At 37.7% G+C, this 19,533-nt stretch overlaps 1 protein-coding gene and 1 pseudogene across 2 annotated transcripts in view; one reads left to right on the plus strand and one right to left on the minus strand.

Annotated features, from left to right (window-relative positions):
- The window catches only part of LOC131691900 (neural cell adhesion molecule 2-like), a 252,986-nt gene that overhangs the window by 25,840 nt on the left and 207,613 nt on the right, over positions 1-19,533 (plus strand). The window lies entirely within an intron of this gene.
- On the minus strand, positions 249-1,107 carry LOC131691901 (thioredoxin-like protein 1; annotated as a pseudogene).

The following is a 19,533-nucleotide window of genomic DNA, read 5'->3' on the forward strand; positions in this document are numbered from 1 at the left end:
ACGGATTCAGCTGAGCCATCGCGAACTGCTCGTTGGTTTTGTATGAATAAGATTGAGCTTTTCTCTGCCGGAGCAATATCAAAATAATATGCCATTTTCTCCTGATCATTATTTTATTTAACAATTTATAAAAAGAACAAGTTAACGCGCATCACTATCTTTAACCTTTTAAATATACGATCAAGCATATTCGTCACCGCACCTATCCACCGCCTTCTAACCATCCTTCTCCCGGCAGCTCAAGCAATCTAGTGGCTTTCACCCTTCTTCCCAGCCACCCGCTGGAAGTCATCCATCTTAGTCGTTGCAATCGGTGACCCGATGAAGGCCAAATGATCGATAATGGTAGTCTCGTCACCAGAATGGTCATCCTTCACGAACAGCTGCATATTCTGCACGTTCTGAAATTTAACGAAGTACAACGGAATCGGCGATCCCGACACAAGATCTTTCTGCCCCAGTACCAGATCCTGCACCGAAACTTGCGATTCGGCCATATCGAAATCGATGGTGCTTGGTTGATTGATAAAGATTCTCACCTTTTTTCGGTCCGTGAGACGGCGGTGCTTTGAACTTGGCACTGATTTTGACCAGCTGATTGAAGGTAATCGAAATGATCAACTGTTCGTCACAATCGGACACCAGATGACCACCGCTGGAACTGAGCGCATTCACCATCGGGTGGTCGTTCGATTCGTTCAAACATTCGCACTGGTTCTTCTGCATGAAGGTGTTCAAGTCCAACATTCCATGACCGTAATCTTCTCCAGATTCATACAAGCTGGCGACGTAATGTTTCTGTATTTTGGCTACAAGTCCATTAATGTCTGCACCCTGTATCCTGTCAATCTTTGTTCTGGCTCGGTAGAAAATAAACATTGGCATGGTCGACATGCCCTGGGACGGTGCCGTTTCGGTACATCTGTCGACGTCCACCTTGAGAAACACAGCCTTTGGATATTTCGCCGGAAGCTGATCGAACAAATGCGATATGTTTCGGCACGGTCCACACCAAGTTGCGGTAAAATCCACAACGACCAATTTTCCTCCTGCTGCGGCTAGTTCGGTTTGGAAGTGAGCTTCATCGGTGATTGCTTTAACAGCCATGTTGTATGGTTTCTTCCGCTGCTATTGGTTAGATGAAGATTCTAGTTACAGGGCCACTATTTTGCTCGGAGAATTTAACTACTTAATTAACTTTTAACGTTATGCACTTTACTCCTCACAAAATTTAACTAATCGAGAATGACGAGAGATGAACGATGAAAGATGATTACGAAAACTTCTCTTAGATGAACGAAATGAATTCGTGCGACCAACGAGATTGTTCGTAATATACACAAATGTTATTAAAATAAGCAAAACATTTCGTTTCATTCACGAAAAATAATGTCGTTTTCAACGACAACATTCGTGCAATGTACACAAAATAAGTAAAATTTACGAAAATTTTCGTTCATCAAGCGGCCTGTTCTTCACACCACAGTAAAATCGATTTGGTCACATCGATTTTTTTAGATTAAAAAAAAATCGAAGTTGTCAAACATCGATCCCAAAAGATCGACTGAAAACAACAAGAGGCTAACAAATACGAAAACATTTCTAAAATAAACGAAATGAATTCGTGCGACCAACGAAGTCGTTCGTAATATACGCAAACATTTATTGAAACAAACGAATCATTTCGTTTCATTCGTGCCATGTACACTAGATAAGTAAAATTTACTAAAACTTGTGTTCATCAAGCGTCCATTTCATCACACCACAATCTTTCTAGTCCTCAATACAAGTGAGCAGGTTGAAATAAAATCGATGTTGCCAGATCGATTCTTTTAGTTAGTTAAAAAAATCGTTGTCGTCGAACATCGATCCTAAAATATCGATTGCAAAAATAATGAATACGAAAACTTTCCTAAGATGAACGAAATAAATTCGTGTGAGTAATGAAATCGTTCGTATTATACACAAACGTTTATTAAAATAAATAAAACATTTCGTGTCATTCACGAAAATTAGTGCCGTTATCAACGATTACATTCGTGCAGTGTACATTAAACGTGTAAAATTTACGGAAGCCTTCGTTCACCAAGCGGCCATTCTTTTTCATGAAATGAACGAAACCTACTAGTTACAATGCACGAAAGTACTTCGTTGCAGAAAACAACGAATGAATTCGTGCATTGCATGATCGATTTCATTATATTTACGAAATTATATTATCAGTGATATAATAACATGACCAGGAACTGCCGCATGATTTTGGATCGTTCCGGGACCCTTCAAATCTCGGTGGTCCTGTCCTAACCCGATGTGCCCATTCATAAAGGCGGTACTGCCTATTCTGGGTTAATGTGACCTATCCGATAACGGTCTACGATGCAATAGTTTGCAATAGAATTGTAACACGGCAACCATATAAATTACCAAGGATTTTTTAGTTATTATTGGGTAATACTTACTGCACGTGTTAGCAGTATACATAGTATCTATTGGTTATCATCGGAATGTCGTTTAGGTGTACCTATAATTCAGTGTTTACAAGTACACATTTTCGTAAGAGTAGTATTGTTTTGAACTGCAAACCATTCTGCGGGTCGGACTCGGGGTTTTCAATTGTCACGAAGTTCCACACAAGAACCAATTGCATTTAAGGTGAAGATATGTGGAAGCCAGGAACGCACGCTTGTTGCTAGGCAACGACGCGCTTGTTTACATTGAGAAAAATGGTATTCGAAGTGAAAATTCAAAAGCACAAATGAGAGTTTTCGGACATTTTCCTTCGGTCATTTGCACATTGGCAGGAAATTTGAAGTTTTGTTAATGAACGGTTAAAGTTTCGCGGGTGTTTTTGCAGTGGTGTGTGATTGAAGTGCATTTGAAAAAGTGCACTGAAAATGATAAGAAGAAAAATAAGAGTGATTCGAAAAGAAACCCAATGTGAAGAGGGGCGATATTTTCGCACAAAATAAGAGCTACAGATGGAACTCCGCCAAAAACTCGGGTTGATTGCATAGGAAAATGTTCTAGCGTCCTCAAGTAGCAGTTTCGTGGTACACCGGCAAGGTTAGTGAATTGAAAAACGTATTTTTATACTTGCTCATGTCAGATACATGGTTAGGCAGGGGAGTGGGGTGCGTGCGGCGTAGGCTATGTTGTGGCTTGCTTGAGTAATGTTCTTAATCATTGTGCTAAATTCATTTTTTTGTGATTTTCTCATAGATCCTATAGTTATTGCATTTAGGGGGGGGCGGTATTAAGGGTTTTAGCGTGAAAAAAATATTATTTTTCGATTTTTTTAGAACTTTGCGTGCAGCGAATTGATCAAAACTTTTGTACATTATAGTGTATCATCTAAATAACATGCTGTAATTTTTCTATACAAAAATATCGCTGGAACTCTTAACCCGGAAAAATTTGGATCTGGATAATTTTGGTACCTTTTGATATTTTTTGACTGGAGGGTGAAGTATATTTTTCAATATTAAGAGCCATAGTAGTCAAGGGAGAGCAGGGAGTTGAATAATTAAAGTTTAGAAAAGCGTCGAATAGGGTCATATGAGCAAGCTTAGAGTTTCCCGCCGTACTCTAACTTTTCGTCTTCTACCGCAAGGGTTCAGGACATTTTGGCATCACCGTGACTTAACTTTTTGTTGGTTTCAACAGCAAGAAGTACAAAGTTACTTTACGCTCGGCCAGGACATGCCACAGACTCATATGCCAAAATATCTTGACCCCTGCGGTAGAAGAAAAAAGGTTAAATCCGCGGTGAAACTCTACGCTTGCTCATATGACCCTATTGCACGCTTTTTTAAACTTTCTTCCTTCAACTCCATGTTCTCCCTTGAGAAAAATGCCTAAGCTCTTAATATTGAGAAATATGCCTCTTCCAGTCCCTTGCTAATTCAATGCCGTTACAACAGTTAAAAATTGAATAAAAAGGTCGTTAACAATAAATGGGAAAAAGTCCAAAAAGGTTGTCCCACATTCAGAATCAAATAAAGCCTATTAATATGTAAATCAAATTTTAGTATGATCGAAACCCTGTCTGCATAGAACAATAAAACTCTTACAATGGCATGTTAAAAATCGAAGTATTGGGTGCTCAATAAGAACTCAGTGGTTAAACATAAAAAAATATATCGAATAGACCGGAAAAAGCCCATGCCAAGTTTCTGTGGCTCAATAAGTATTAAAATATATCAAAAGTTGATAAGAATTGATTGAGATTCATATTATTAGAACACTGTTTGGTCATCCACAAACATAACAGCCTAACGCTATAAATAGCATTCCATTATATCCGAACGCGATAAATCATTGGAAATGGCATCGTTTTTCGGGACTCGCTCTCTAAAATGTGTGCTAAATCTGGAATCGATGACAAATCCGGCAGTTATAACACATGAACTGTAACCTATAAACCGTGCTTACATAAACACCCAACACATTTACCATCACGTTGAACTCTGCAACCAGCCTACTATACATATTTCACAATTCAAATGCTCTGATTCGCCCCGCTCTTTCCCGCCACAAACTCTAGCCGGCAAGTTTAAAACTGTCCTTTCATCACCATTCAGATCCCCCATTCATGATCCACTCAAGAGGGATTATTTTCATTGGAGTTTGGTCATAAATTTGCTTCCGACCATTAACGATCGTCTGATCGTAACACAGCGCAGTCATAATTCATAGGACAATCCGTTTCATTTTTTTTTCTTTATTATGCCATAGAGGAGCTGTCTGGTGGTCAACCGGATTTGACACCTCTCGAGCTGAGAAATAGACATTAATGCGCCCCGCATCGACTGCAGGATAAATGTCCGGAAAGCTGCAAGTGAGATTAAGGCAAACCACAGGCGTTCTTCGGACACTAATGAAAAACTTTTCTCGGCCAGTCGAAGAGGAAAACTTTTTCCCTTATCCGGTTCACTGACAGAGTCCCCGTGCGAATGGTTGGTGAGGGAGTTACATTGGCTTGAAGACATTTCGGAGTTTAATCGAAATTTCAATGACATCGTTAAATCTTTGCCATTCACTAGTGAAGAAGGGGTTAATTCGCACAAATATGCGTGAATGACTCGAATTGACTACTTATTCTCAGTGGCAGGTTAACAGCAGCTCTGACAATATGAGTGAAAGCTCGCTTTTAACGTGTGTTGCTTTATTCGTGCGACGACTGTCCTGAGCTTTCACCGGAGTGGTCCCGGGTTGGAAAAACGTTCCATTTAGGTGAGGTGTACCACCGTATCGCGTGCGGAGCAGCCACTTTCCCCGCTATGAAACGGAGTGGTGTGGTGAAGCGAAAGGATGTAAAATGAAGCGACACGAGTCTGTAGGATTTTTTTTTGCTGGTTTGTCGTTGTACAACATGTGGTGTTGTACGTTGGTAGGACTGTGTGTGTTGTGAATACAGGCGGTTTACGGATGGATGATAAAGTTTTCTGCAATCCAGAAACCGGAACATGTTTTCACAGAAAAGTTTTATCAGTTGAAAAAATATCACGGTACACACTGGAGGCCATCGGAGGGTTGAAGCCGATAGAATATTTAACAAATTAGGATTTGATTTGAAATTGCTTTCTGGGTATCAATATTGCAATTAGTCAAACTCTACAACAAACTTAATCTGTCCAATTTCACCGATATAGTCAAGTGTGTTTTTCTACAACCCTGACAGAACCACTCCGTTCAGTATGCAACTACCGCAGTGAGCACACCGCCGCCCGTTCAGCGTGAAATTCTCGAACCGTACATGCTTACGTTGGAGTTTCCCCACACACACACAACATGCTTCGAGTGAAAAAAAACTTTATCTTCCCAAGAGTTCCATCGAACGATATGCTCTTTAAAACTCGATCCCTTTGCCTGTTACGACTAGTTGGAAACTTGCTAAGGGGACGGAATTTTTCTCGAACTCAAAATAAATCTTGTAACTCTGGTTCCCAGAAAATCCACTGTGGGGAGAATTTAATCTTCTTGGAAAACATCTTCCCCATCACATCACACCGTATACGAATCAATCCGGTACGTATCGAAACCGGCGCCTTTCTTGACACTGCGTTGCTCCTCGCTTCCTGGAACTCGTTGGCGTCTCGTTTGGAAGCTTGAAATGAATATGCGTTGCCTACAACAGCTGATTGATGTAGCAGCGAAAATAGATGTAGGCTTTGATGACAGCGGTTTGTATAATGATGATACGGTTTGGCTTTGGCTATCAACGTCACCGCCACAGCTGACAGTCCTGCGTAGCGGCACAGCCGGAATACGGTATTGAAAGCTTGTTATCGTACTGGGTGTTCTTTCGTCTCCATATGAAGTAACTTATTCCTGTTGGCGTTTCTGTATAATGACGGATTGTGGTGTGAGCATGGTTTGGTTTTTTTTTCATGCCACTGTACGACCAGTTGATTCCAAGTATGTATACATGTCAACAGAAAAAGCTATTGGATTTTCTTGCTTCAAAACAAATTTAAATTCTTCGGTGAACTCTTAAAAGAGTAAATGTTTATATGCGTGTTTAGTAAATGTTTGACATGGTTAAACAAAGCTAAACAGTTCTCTTCTGTCTGTGGTGTTTCATTTAAAATTAATTATATTTGAGTTGTCATGTAAATGATTCTGCCCAGCAAACCAGTAGTGCGTATATCAAAGTTTATAATAAACTAGCTAATACCCATCGCGCGTTGCTGCGACTTTCAACGAAATAGGAGAAAAACACAATTTGTTCCGAAGCACCATCTGTTGGGCAGATAATTCCCAACCAATAGCATACAAACGCTCTCCTGAACAATTGCTTACTATGTATAAATTTTGACGGCAATCGGTTAAGTCGTTTGGGATTCCATAAATCATATACATACAAATATTGACTTTTATATATAAAGATTACAAATAATGACAGACTAAATCAAAATTATAAATAGCACAAGCAAAAATTATATTCTGTTGTAAAAAGTTTACATAAAAAGCAAATCTATGATTGTAAAACAATGTTTATTTAAAGTTTACTCCAAAGTAAAATAAAATCGTAAATCCGGCATCAGTGGTGTACCCAGGAGGTGTTTTGGGGGTTAAACCCCCCCTCCCCACTAAACCAAAAAGAATTGGATTGAAAAATGAGTTGATTAATTAATTGATACTGACAAATTTGATTAAATATTCTGCAAGGTTTATTTTTGGAAAAATATTCTGTGATCCTTAAATTGAGAATCGTGTTTAAAGCGTCATCAGGTTTTTTTGGAGAGTTGTGGGATCTTGTAGCTTATCTCTTAGCCGAAATCCCATAGTTGTCAAATTACTTCAATGTAAAATAATATAACTGTCTGAATTATTCCAAAATCCAAAAAAAATTAGCTCATTTTTGGAAATATGTTAAAAAATATAGGAAAAATTAAAAATGTAATGTTCATTTTTGATGCTAAATGTCTTTAAGGTGCATGAAACGTCGAGATTTGATGAAGACTCGAAAAAAAAATTGACGAAAATTCACTTTTTTGGATTTTGGCACATTTTTGCCTTTCTCATATAGAAAGGTTGTGCAATCACTCTGAAAAACGTCAACCTAATCCCGGCTGGCATAAGGTTTCTGGATTTTAACAGGGGTGTAGGTGATGGTAAACGGAGAGGGGTTACCCCCCGCCCCTCCTCTACTCTTCACTCCCCTCCCTTTAAAATCCCCTTACATCACCCCTCAGACCACCACCCCATCCAGCCTTCATACCCCTCCCTCTCAACCCCATCATCTTTAAACCACCACTATATCACAAAGCATACCAAATTAAGCTGGGGAGTCGTTTGTTCGTGGGACTTTCGCCCTACTCACCCACCCACCCCCGCATGACAAAATCAATTAGGAAACAGATAACATTGATCTAATGCTGGCTAATGAAGTATGATATTTTTTTCTTTCAAGTGTTTCACCGTCGACACGTAGCTCATCAAGTTTGTGGCTGGCCAGCCATTGTGTATAAGTGCAAAGTGTACTAAGAATGTAATAAACATTTCCACAATTATGTTGAACATAAACAGCCTCCGAGCCATAGTTTAGAGAAATGAGAAAGGCACAATTGCACCGCTAGGTGGATTAAAAGAGGTTTTTTTAGATTGCGTAGAGTATAGACAAAAATTCAATATTAACAAGAATAGCATTCCGGAAACTGGTTGGAAGTTGATGACAAATAACGTTTATAGTTTGTCTCTAGCAGGTCCGGATCGGTTTTTTAAGAGTATTTAATTTTTGTTGTATTATCAATTATAATCAATTAAGTATGTAAGCAAAATTTTTTTTTTAATATATTTCAAGTTAGTGCCTATAAATGGTGTATATTTAAGTGCTGGATTGAATGGCGTACTAAAATTTCGTGTACTAGGTACCAGGACTCGTTGTCAAGTTGTTAGCTTGAATAATGAAGAAAAGTTAAATCAATGCTCGATAAATTTTTAACGGTCGATGTTAAGTAACATTGAAGAATTTAAAAACGTAAAACTGTTCATCTGCTGATAAAATAATTTTGGCGGTTAATCCTCCTAGAAGTAAGTATAGAGAATTTACTCTTCAAGCAAATTTGGGTATGTCTCCAGAAAAGTTTTCGAAAATGCTATTTCCAACAACTTTGTCAAAGATATGAATATCCCACATATTCAGAGTATTGAAATATAGTAGTAGAAAACCTTTACAACAATTGTTCTGAAATTACTGTATTTGATAAATCTCTTCTGTGGTTAATAAACAATAAATGCACATTGCATTTAGTAATGAGTCTTTGAAGCTTACAAAAAAGACATATTTAAGAGAACTGGCTTAAAAAAGTCCCAAATATTAAAAGGACTAGAGGTGTGCCCAAAAACACAAAGAGTGTTTCCGTTTTTTTGAGCTAGCATCAATTCGGCGCTAGCATAGTCCTGTCACTAAGTTAGTGTCGGATTCTGATGAGATGAAGTCGAAACGCAAGTTCCATAACTAATTTAGTCGTAGGTTTTGTGGTCACAACTCACAATCTCCGTAGTGCAGAAAAATTAGTTTCCACATAAATTTTTCTTCTCTACGGAGCAATATAGCATGTTCATTTATATCTCGATAAACTGCATTCAAGTATCTTTCATACTTTCAACAAAATTGTTTAAAATGACATTACCAACAAGTTTGCTGAAGGCACCATGTCTCTTAATATTTTTGAAGTGTTAATTCTCCTTAAATACCTCTATGAGAATCAATCACTAAAAATTTTATATCAAAACATGCACTGTTTAAAAAAACCAAGGATTATTAAATTAGATGATCTTGAACGTTGAAATTTTTTTCAATCATTTATCCCACTTTAAAAGATCGCAATCTTTTACTTCATTGACATATTGTACAAGAAAATAATCTATAGAGGTTTGAAAACTATTCCGTCTTGATTCTTCTTGTTCGTAGACTGGAACGACATTTGTTAGACTACCAATGTTTCTGAATTTTCAATAATTTATCAAACTCATGTTAAATGTTAGAGTTTTTCGAAAAATTTACGAGTTTCATCAAAACTCCCCCAAACCAAATTTCTGGCTACGCCACTGTCCGGCATATTTATGACAATTTGGAAACATTGTATATGAATCAATTTGCAATTAGATAAAACTGCAAAGATGTTCGTAACAATGGTCATCTCTCTATAACACTTCACATCACTGATTAGCAGAGTTGAATGTTTAAGCAAAAAATGTACCCATTACATATTTAAAAAATGGCTTGTGTAAAGCATGTCAGTTGCGATTTGGTCGGTGTTAAGTCAGACCGGACTAAATGACAAAATATTGATTTCGAGAAAACAGGTTTAAAGTTTGAATCGCAGCTTCCTTTACATTATGATTGGAAATTAATTATTTCCATAACTCTAGTTTATTGTTACGAATGTAGCTGACGATATTCTTTATCCAATGCTGTCATTATCTCATTTTTTGATGTTTTGCGACTTAGTCCGGTCTGACTTAACACCGACCATTTAACAGCTATAGAAAAATAAACTCAAAAGAGTTTTCGCGAGCCCTAGTGTTATCTTCTCTAGAGACGCAACGAATGACTTAAATCCTTCTGTACACACGCATCCCGAACAGCCACCAATGTTTGATTATTACCAATCTTTTCAAATATTCACACCATTATTTTTAGCGATAATTAAATTTCACAATTAATTAGTGTTGGCATTTATTTTCAAAAAAAAGGAATTATAGTAAGTTTGTGTTTGGGAGCATTTTTTTTCGAGAGTTTCCGTAGAGCTAGGTTCTCGGAAGGGCTTCCCGTCAGAATCGCACACTACAATTACAGACGAGACAGGCAATGTCGCCCACTAAAAAACTGCTTAAGCAGCGGGCCGTGATTCTGAATGTGAAATTCATTGTACGGTTCAGATATGTGCGGGTGTAGGGACTTTGCGATGACGCGTATTATCGCGAAAGGCTCGAGCATTTGTACGTTAACGTGTACATTTGTATGTCGCGTGTGCTAACGTGTACGAAACTTTGCGTGTGTAAATTCTATTTTATAACCGTGTGCCTTTCGCATATTCGCATGTTCTGGAATGATCGCGCGCGGGCCGTGAATCTGATACTTAATTTTTCGAGTGCGTTTCAGATTCTAGAAGAAAGTGAGTTCTTCCATATAAATAAAGTTCCACGTCATGTCCCCACGGATCGTGTTGTCTAGCGGATATGAGATTTATTTTTTGATTGGTCCAACTGAATGTAACCTGGACCTAAGCTGCTAGGATCATCGATTCATGATCGCGCGAACACGGTCATTTGGAGGTTCACTCCTGAGACCGCGTTTGTGAATTTTTAAGTGCTAAACCGTTCACTTAGTCACCGGGGTTTTATTCTGTTTGCGAGATCGTGGGCGTAGGTGTACGTGGATGATCGCGAAGGACTCGAGCGTTTGTACGTTAACGTTTTTGTTGCGTGTGGTAGCGTGTACTTCGCGTGTATACATTATTTTTTAAAAGCGTGTTGCCATTCGCATGTTCGCGTGTTCTTGAATGATCGCGCGTAGACCGTGAATATGCTTAATTTTTAGTGTATGTTTCTGATGCTAGAAGAGAGTAATTTCTCCCATTTTACTAGAGTTCTCGATCATGTCGCCATGGAACGTGTTGCCTTATATATTTTTTTCATTGGCCTAACTGAAGGCATGAGTTTTGGCTGCTAGGATCGAGAGTAGAGACTTCCGGGCGTGACCGAGTCATGATTACGCGAGCGTTGGGTTGAAACCGACACTAACACATTGTCGGAATAGATTAGCGCCGGCTTGACGCAAATCCCTTAAAACTAAAACACACTATGTGTTTCAATCAAACGACTGATCAAACGTGATGTCCCGTTCGAGCAGAAGTTCTGTTTATGCCGATGAGACACAAGTGATGCTGAAACGCAACATAGTATGAAATAAGGATTTGTGCCCTCCTGTACAAAGACTGGTTTTTACCAACAAATTTTCACCCTAGTGAGAAATTTTGGTTTTACCAAATTTTCCTCCTTAGGGTGAAATATAGCATAGTGCTTTCGCATAGGCCTGCTAAGCCAAGACAAGTTTCGGCTTCACTTGTGTCTCATCGGCATAAACAGAACTTCTGCTCGAACGGGACATCACGTTTGATCAGTCATTTGATTGAAACACATAGTGTGTTTTAGTTTTAAGGGATTTGCGTCAAGCCGGCGCTAATCTATTCCGACAATGTGTTAGTGTCGGTTTCTGATGAGGCGAAGCCGAAACGCAACATAGTATGAAATAAGGATTTGTGCCCTCCTGTACAAAGACTGGTTTTTACCAACAAATTTTCACCCTAGTGAGAAATTTTGGTTTTACCAAATTTTCCTCCTTAGGGTGAAATATAGCATAGAATCTTGAAATACCCATAAAAACCGATCCTGACGTACTAGAAATAAACGGAAAACGCCATTTTCACCATTTTTTTCTTCTTTCCGAAAATCAGTATGTTGTCTCAGTACACTTAAGATTTTCTGTTTTGTTGAGCAGTCTCATTTTACGAGCCTCCAATCACTTTTATCGACCCTTGAAGTATTTTGTTTGTTTTGGTAAACAGTGTTAAGAAAAAGGACAAAAGGCATATGCAACATGGTTAAAAGACATGGCTCTACAAATGTCGAAGGTATAATAAAACTTATAAAAGCGCGTCTGTTAGTAAATATTGAAAAACTAAAGTGTGCTAAGTAGCCCCACATATCTAAAGTAGTCTCGAACGACGGTATTTAACTTTGCGTGTATAAATTCTATTTTATAACCGTGTGCCTTTCGCATATTTGCATGTGCTCTGATCGCGCGCGGGCCGTGTATATGATACTTAATTTTTCGTGTACGGGTAAAATTCTAAAAGAAAGTGGGTTCTTTCATATCACTAGAGTTCTCAGTAGAGTGACAAGAAGATAATGACCCCGATCGGCCCACCCCTGACTCAATTTCTAGTCCCAATAAGAGCTCTTGCTCCAAATTTGAAGGAAATCGGACAAGTCTAACTACCGGACCAAGTTTGTATGGGATTTTTCGACATTAACACAGAGAAAAACCACTACCTCACATTTTCACCGCCAGGCGTCACTGTATGCATCGTATCATCAATGTAAGTGAAAATAAGAAAAATAGTTTAATTGTCTATAGCTTTGTCGAAGACTACTAGTCAATCCGGCTTTATTAAAAAAAGTTATTAAACTTTTAACGAAGTGATGTCTAAGTCAGTTTTGCATGGTTGTGTATCAGTACTCGATTTCCGCGAACTAAATATTTTTGTGAAATAACGGTTAGATTTAGCTCAATAGTATATTCAGAAGAATTAAAGTAAATAATACGAGTCATGTTTTGGTTAGAACATTTTAGTTCCATGTGTTACCGCATAGAGGGCGTCATCAAACTTTTCAATGGAGAAAGATAGAAATTAGGTGTCTTCTACAAAGTAGTAAAACGGGCATTTTGCAGTAATTCTTCCGAACATGTCGATGTTCTATCTTTCTTCTATGAAAAGTTAGTATTCGCGCCCTCTATGCGGTCACATGTGGAATTAAAATCCGATTTGCAGTTATATTGAAAAGACATGTCACGCGATTCATACTTTATCATCAAAAGTGGCCAGGTGGCGTCATTGTGCGTGTAGTCGTAATTTGGCGAAATCTCCGCGTCACATATTTAAAATTCTGTGATGCAGCTAACAGTCTGCTCATTTATTCAACGCATTCTCTTTTACACGATCTTCTTGCATTAAAAATATAAAACATGATCAGGGAAGCCATCGCCAGCAGACCCTGGACTTCCCTACTATAAATTAGAAGTCAATAATTAAACAACCAAAACACTAGAAAAATACTCCTTCCTTAGGAAATTTGCGTTCTTATGGAGTCCAAAGTATAAGCAACCATCTGTATTCGTTTAAGTTGAAGTAACTATAAGAAAAAAAGTTTTTCGTTTTTTATTCGCCCAGGTGCCCAACACCGCCTCTAGGCGGGCTACGTTTTTTATGGTATTAATGAAAAATCCATTGTTTACAAGAATTATCAACATTATTTTCGTTTTTTTGTTACGAAACCCACCAGCAAAAGTTTTTTCAAACTAAAAAAAATTGGGCACTAGAGAGTTAAAATATATCAGTAAAACAAAAAATAACATGCCGAATAAATAAAGAAGAAAAGAAATTAAGTAATAGCAAAATTGATCCATATCATTTTGAGTGGTGGAAAAGCAAACTACTAGAAGTACAAACTACTTAAAATCGTCTAAATACCAGCAAATAATACTTATTTACCATTAACGACTATTGCATTCCGTTAGAAGATTTTCATGCTATGCTGACCGGGAACGGATGACTCGGAAAATTATGCATACCTTAATTTACCCAATCCGACCTTCCCGAATGAAACGAATCGAATGCACGAATTGAACACCGGTAAAAAGTGACCAACGAATGCTAAGAAGGATTACCCACTATTCTATCATATATGCCAGTTCGGCATCCATGCCCTGACCCATCTCTCGCAAATACTCTGACGATCACATACACAGATAGACATACGACTAGCACATAAGAATTGTACACTATTACTAAAAACTACAATTATTACAACATAACGCAATTAATAGGGTTCAACTGTTATATTTTTAATGCGCCTGCGCACGTTGACAAAGCCGACCGATAAATCGACACACAATGACTCCCACTGCGAGCCGTGCTCGCAAACACTACCATTTACCTGTTGAACAATGTCTGCAAACATAGCCCACAGAAAAAGTCATACCATGGAGACTCGCCAATCGGCCACGCCAGTGTACACAGGCTGTTGGCTGATTGTTATTTTGGGCTAGTGGAGACTATGAAAAAACCCAACACATAAAAAAGGCCCATAGGCCCTCTCGGTCTCCTAGATACACCACTATCGAGGCGTAATGCACCCAGCAAACCAGCAATCATATATAAAAGTTTACAATAAATTACAAATAATGGCAGACTAAATCAAAATTACAAATAGTGCAAGTAAAAGTTATGATTTGTTGTAAAAAGTTCACATAAAATGCAAATCTGTGATCGAAATACAATTTTGACTTGAAGTTATTTATTAGACCACTACAACTTAAAACAAAATTGTACATGCGAAAATTTTGAAACATTGTATAGAAATTAATTTGCAATTGGATTTAACTGCAAAATTGTTCAAAAAAAATAGTCACCTCCTTATAGCACTTCGCAAATTCTCTGCCAGACTAGTTCAATATTTGAGCAATAAAAATGGCTTGAGTAAAGAATGTAGGTTTTGATTTGACAGGTATAGAAGGTATCTTGAAGGGCCATATTTAGGTTGGATTATGGTATTTTTAGATCGTAATCACAAAGTGATAAAAATGATCAAATATAATCGTTGCTTGACAGTGTATAAATAGGTGAGTACATAGCGGCTATGCTGAGAATACGAAGATCTCAGGTTCGAAACTGTGGAAGTAAATCGTAGCAGCTAATTTAATAATTGATGTTCCAGTAACTCCAAACTCACCCATGAAAAACATATATCTACCAGTGTGGGCGTAACTATGTCTTATAACAGAATTATAGAAATTTCATCCTGATATTTTATTTTCATGTTATTTTTTAAAAAATACTCCTTGTTACCACATTGGGGACCTTAAGCTGCATAAACCTTCATGTGTGATTGTAAAGTTGATCACATATAAACAGATAAGCTATAATGCTTCTGATGAGATCAAAATTCGTCGTAAATCACATAGTTCTACTATACCGATTTGTTGTACGTATATGGCCTCCACTTTTGTTCACATAGAAGGGATCTGTGCATTTTATACAATCAATTTATATCGTTTAAGAGTACAGTTAATCAAATTGCAACTTATTAAAGTGAATCAAAATGTTGGCTGGGCAATAACCATCTTAAATCAGTTGTCTGTCAAAGGTTTTTTTAAAACTGATGCACTAATATATTTGATGATTTTGCAATACCGTCAACCGAGAGGAGGGAAATTTGCGTTTGGAGACATATAGGGGAAAATAAGTTTTTAGAGCACTATGCTATATTTCACCCTAAGGAGGAAAATTTGGTAAAAACCAAAATTTCTCGCTAGGGTGAAAATTTGTTGGTAAAAACCAGTCTTTGTACAGGAGGGCACAAATCCTTATTTCATACTGTGTTGCGTTTCGGCTTCGCCTCATCAGAAACCAACACTAACTTATTGTCGGAATAGATTAGCGCCGCATTGTGCTTTCGCAGGCAGGCCTGCTAAGCCAAGACAAGTTTCGGTTTCACTGTGTCTCATCGGCATAAACAGAACTTCTGCTCGAACGGGACATCACGTTTGATCAGTCGTTCGATTGAAACACAAAGTGTGTTTTAGTTTTAAGGGATTTGCGTCAAGCCGGCGCTAATCTATTCCGACAATAAGCACGTGTTGGTTTCTGATGAGGCGAAGCCGAAACGCAACACAGTATGAAGTTTTTAGAGGTTACCTCGAATCTTATGAAAGACTACGAGCGTTATATGTTTAATCTATTAAGATAATTTTTGAAATCAATGTCGGTTTCATTAAACCAAATTAAATAACGGAAATTTATCAACGATGCATGTTTGGGTGGAATTTGTCAGGCGTAGCTTCCTCAAAAGACGACCTAGCATCATATTCTGCTTGATAAAATAAGTCGGGATAAGTGTGCCATTTTAGTCCACTTTCATTCGCTGAAGACAGTTGTCTAAAAAAGCTAGCAAAGCAAACAGAAAAATCATACAGTTGTTCATCCGCTAAGTACATGTTCACTGTGCTTTAGAAATCCATAACAAAGCACCGTTATTTTAGTTCCGACAGAAAAAATTACTCCAAGGACCTAAAATTTGACGCTCTATTAGAGAAGCAGAACGCTTACGAAAAGGTTAAAATGTGTACCGGCGACCTCTTTTCTGCCCTAGCTCGAGCTGGAGACTCTTTATCTTAAGCTCGGCTTTGCTCAATAAGGGGTTGCTAATCAGGGACTCAAGGTGAACAGTGAAAAATGTTGGCAAAACGCTGTCAATTACAACATCCTAAATTTATTACCTATAGTTACAAATTCTGTGTGGTATTAGAATGTCTGGGTGGACTCGAATGGCTTCTGCTCGTACGACTTTCTGTGGTGACGGCAGCTGGCCCGCGGCGATGGGTATATTCGGGCCTCGTGGAGTGCTGCCGGTGATCAGTTGAGGATTGCTTGATCGTTTGCTGGCGATCTTGGAGGGACGCCGGTGTCGCATCTCTCGCGGAACGCCTCCAAATCTCCGACTGCTCTGAACGCAGAGACGTGTTATCTCGTCAAAGGTCCTCGAATCACTGTTTACATTAATCGAATATACTACAAAGTTGCGTAGTTTTATCTAAACATAAATTTCATTAACACAGAAAAAAGAAAGTGGACTTGTGTAACCGAATTTTTACCGATTTAAAAAAAATCGCAGAAGAACTGAAGAAGATTTATTTTCTAAATTTTTACACTTTTTTAAAATTGATAAAATCACCCACCTCATACTCTACTTTTGCATTCAGAATTACAGGAGAATGTCAATTATATGAATACGTTATGATTGAGCTGATTCTTTTGTTCAACTATATTTTTACTAAAGTTTGCTAAAATAGATTCAAATTCGTTGAGATTTGATCCCTTGCGCCATACTTCATATACACCACTGAAAATAACTGAAAATTGATGTCATAAAATATTTCGTAAATTCGTAAATTCGAATTCGCAAAAAATCAGGTGAAAGATGCGTAAAATGTAGTAACAAAAATAACAATATCTAATCATAAAAATTTAATCAACACTACAATCCATTTATAAAATTGAATGGGATAAGGTACTCGTTTTTGGAAGGGTACACCATTATTAAATTAATAATTTTATTATTTCAGCTCCTTTGATTTGTTATTTGTTATTAAGAGCCAATATAATAACAAAATTGTCTTGAGAATGGTGAAAATCATCTGTTTGAGCGCAGCAAAATGTCTAATCGAGTACCCCAATTACCGCAATACCATTTGCTTTGCTGCAATGCGTTTAGCAAAGATTTTAGACGCTGCTCTAACCAAAAGCTTCAGATGGGTAGGATGATAATAGAAACAGGGCAAAAATAGGCTTATTACCCTACATGCTCTTTTAAACACGTTTTTAAAAAGGAACCAAGTGTCGAGTCACCACTAATCTAAAAATTTTCCATTTTTTGTTGTTTTCCAGAAATGCTCATAGCTCATGTCCAGAATAATATTTACATGTAATTTTTTATCACTTTAACAAAAGCACTGTTTTGAGCGACTTAGTGGAATGTTATATGATACAATACACTGAAGAAGGCTGCAAGTCGTAGCCGAAATACGTATCTGTAACAGAAAAGTGCAATTTTGCATTTTGTTCATCATAGTGGAATTAAAACGGAAGACAACGGTAAAAGTGTTTAATAATTTTTTATGATTATTAGTCATCCCTTGAAACAATATAAAACTACAAAAAATGCGTAGTTTTTTTTATTATTCCACGGAGTTGGACAGAAAAATAAAAAAGGGGATCAAGTCTCCTCAGTCTCCCCTACGGTTCATTGAGACCATTTATAAATAAAAGGGAAGTCTACTATCTTCCTCCTATTACGTTTTCATATTTTATTTTTCTTTCAACCATGTCTCATACCCTAGTGCCGGGTTGCTGCTGCACTCGTATTGTGCGGTTAGGGCGTTGATTCCGTTGGGTCTATGGAAGCGTATCGGGTTGTGCTGATCCAGATAGTCACTTTTTCCTAAACGGTGCAACTTCCAGCTAAGTCGGAGCTAAGGATCACGGGTCCTGATATTGAGGAATTTGAGAACGGAGGGTTTAATTTTTCGTTCATCATAGCGAACCGTGGCGTTTGTGGATATTCAGGGAATATGTCCAGAAAAGCCTACGTGCCGATGTTCACGTTATTCGCTTTTGTGAAAACTCAATAATTATTTTTAAATTACTATAATTTTCCTTAAACGCCTTAATGTCGGCGATATTCACTCGTACTAGATCGACTGGTTTGTCTCAAGTCCTCGTAGAAACAGAAGATATCTCCGCTACACCGGTAGTGATCTGCCTCTCTCTCTCATTCTTCTTCGCGATCACCCACTGAACTGTCTCAAGCGTTACCTTTTCTAACAGTTTACTTTGTGTAGTGTGAGCGTACCATTACTTAGTACCTAAGCTGTGTCGTGTTATTTGAATTGGCCGTTATATATATTTTAGTCCGTATGAGATCTTTTAACGTTTACAATAAGTTTTCATTTAATATGAGTTTTAATCTAGTTTTATCTCAAAGCAGCCTAATTTATATAAAGTATTGTTAATTATTTTAATATATTGCTACGAATGGTAACACAATGTTTATAAAATTCACCTTCAACATATACAAAATGTTGTCTTGATGGGATTTGACGGTTACACACAGCACATACCTTTGCTTTATGCTAGAACATGAAGCACGATTTGTCTCCGAGAACACCTGATGTTGTTATTAAACATCTTTTCGTAATATAGTGTTCAGCATGCGGTTGAAGTACCCCACTCCTTGCTTCATGACTATGGAACCTGAATCTACCTATTCTCAGACAACGCTGTTTACTTATGACAATCAGACTCTCACGTGTCAATACTGTAAACAATTAACACACTATGGAAATCTCTTTGCGGCGGTACCGAGATACAAACAAACCATATACAGAAACATTAGCACAAACCGTTGCCCAACCAGTAACAGTTATAAGTCTATGGGTTTGTTTTTCGACTTTGTATATTCGTAATTAGACACTTGACGCTAGTCCCAAATTAGGAACATGACTCGTGAAGACGTCTAAAAGACTTCCAACTTTCATTGTACCAAAAGAGAAGAAACTTGGAAGTTTTATACGACGCAGAGAACGAATGTGAGGTCGAAAAAATAAAATTTGCATTTACTATACGGTCTATTCAATATGGCGGATTAGGATTCGTTGAATGGATATATTTAGTAATTTCGAAT

The sequence above is a fragment of the Topomyia yanbarensis genome, chromosome 3 (genome assembly GCF_030247195.1).
Source record: "Topomyia yanbarensis strain Yona2022 chromosome 3, ASM3024719v1, whole genome shotgun sequence".
Taxonomy (NCBI): domain Eukaryota; kingdom Metazoa; phylum Arthropoda; class Insecta; order Diptera; family Culicidae; genus Topomyia; species Topomyia yanbarensis.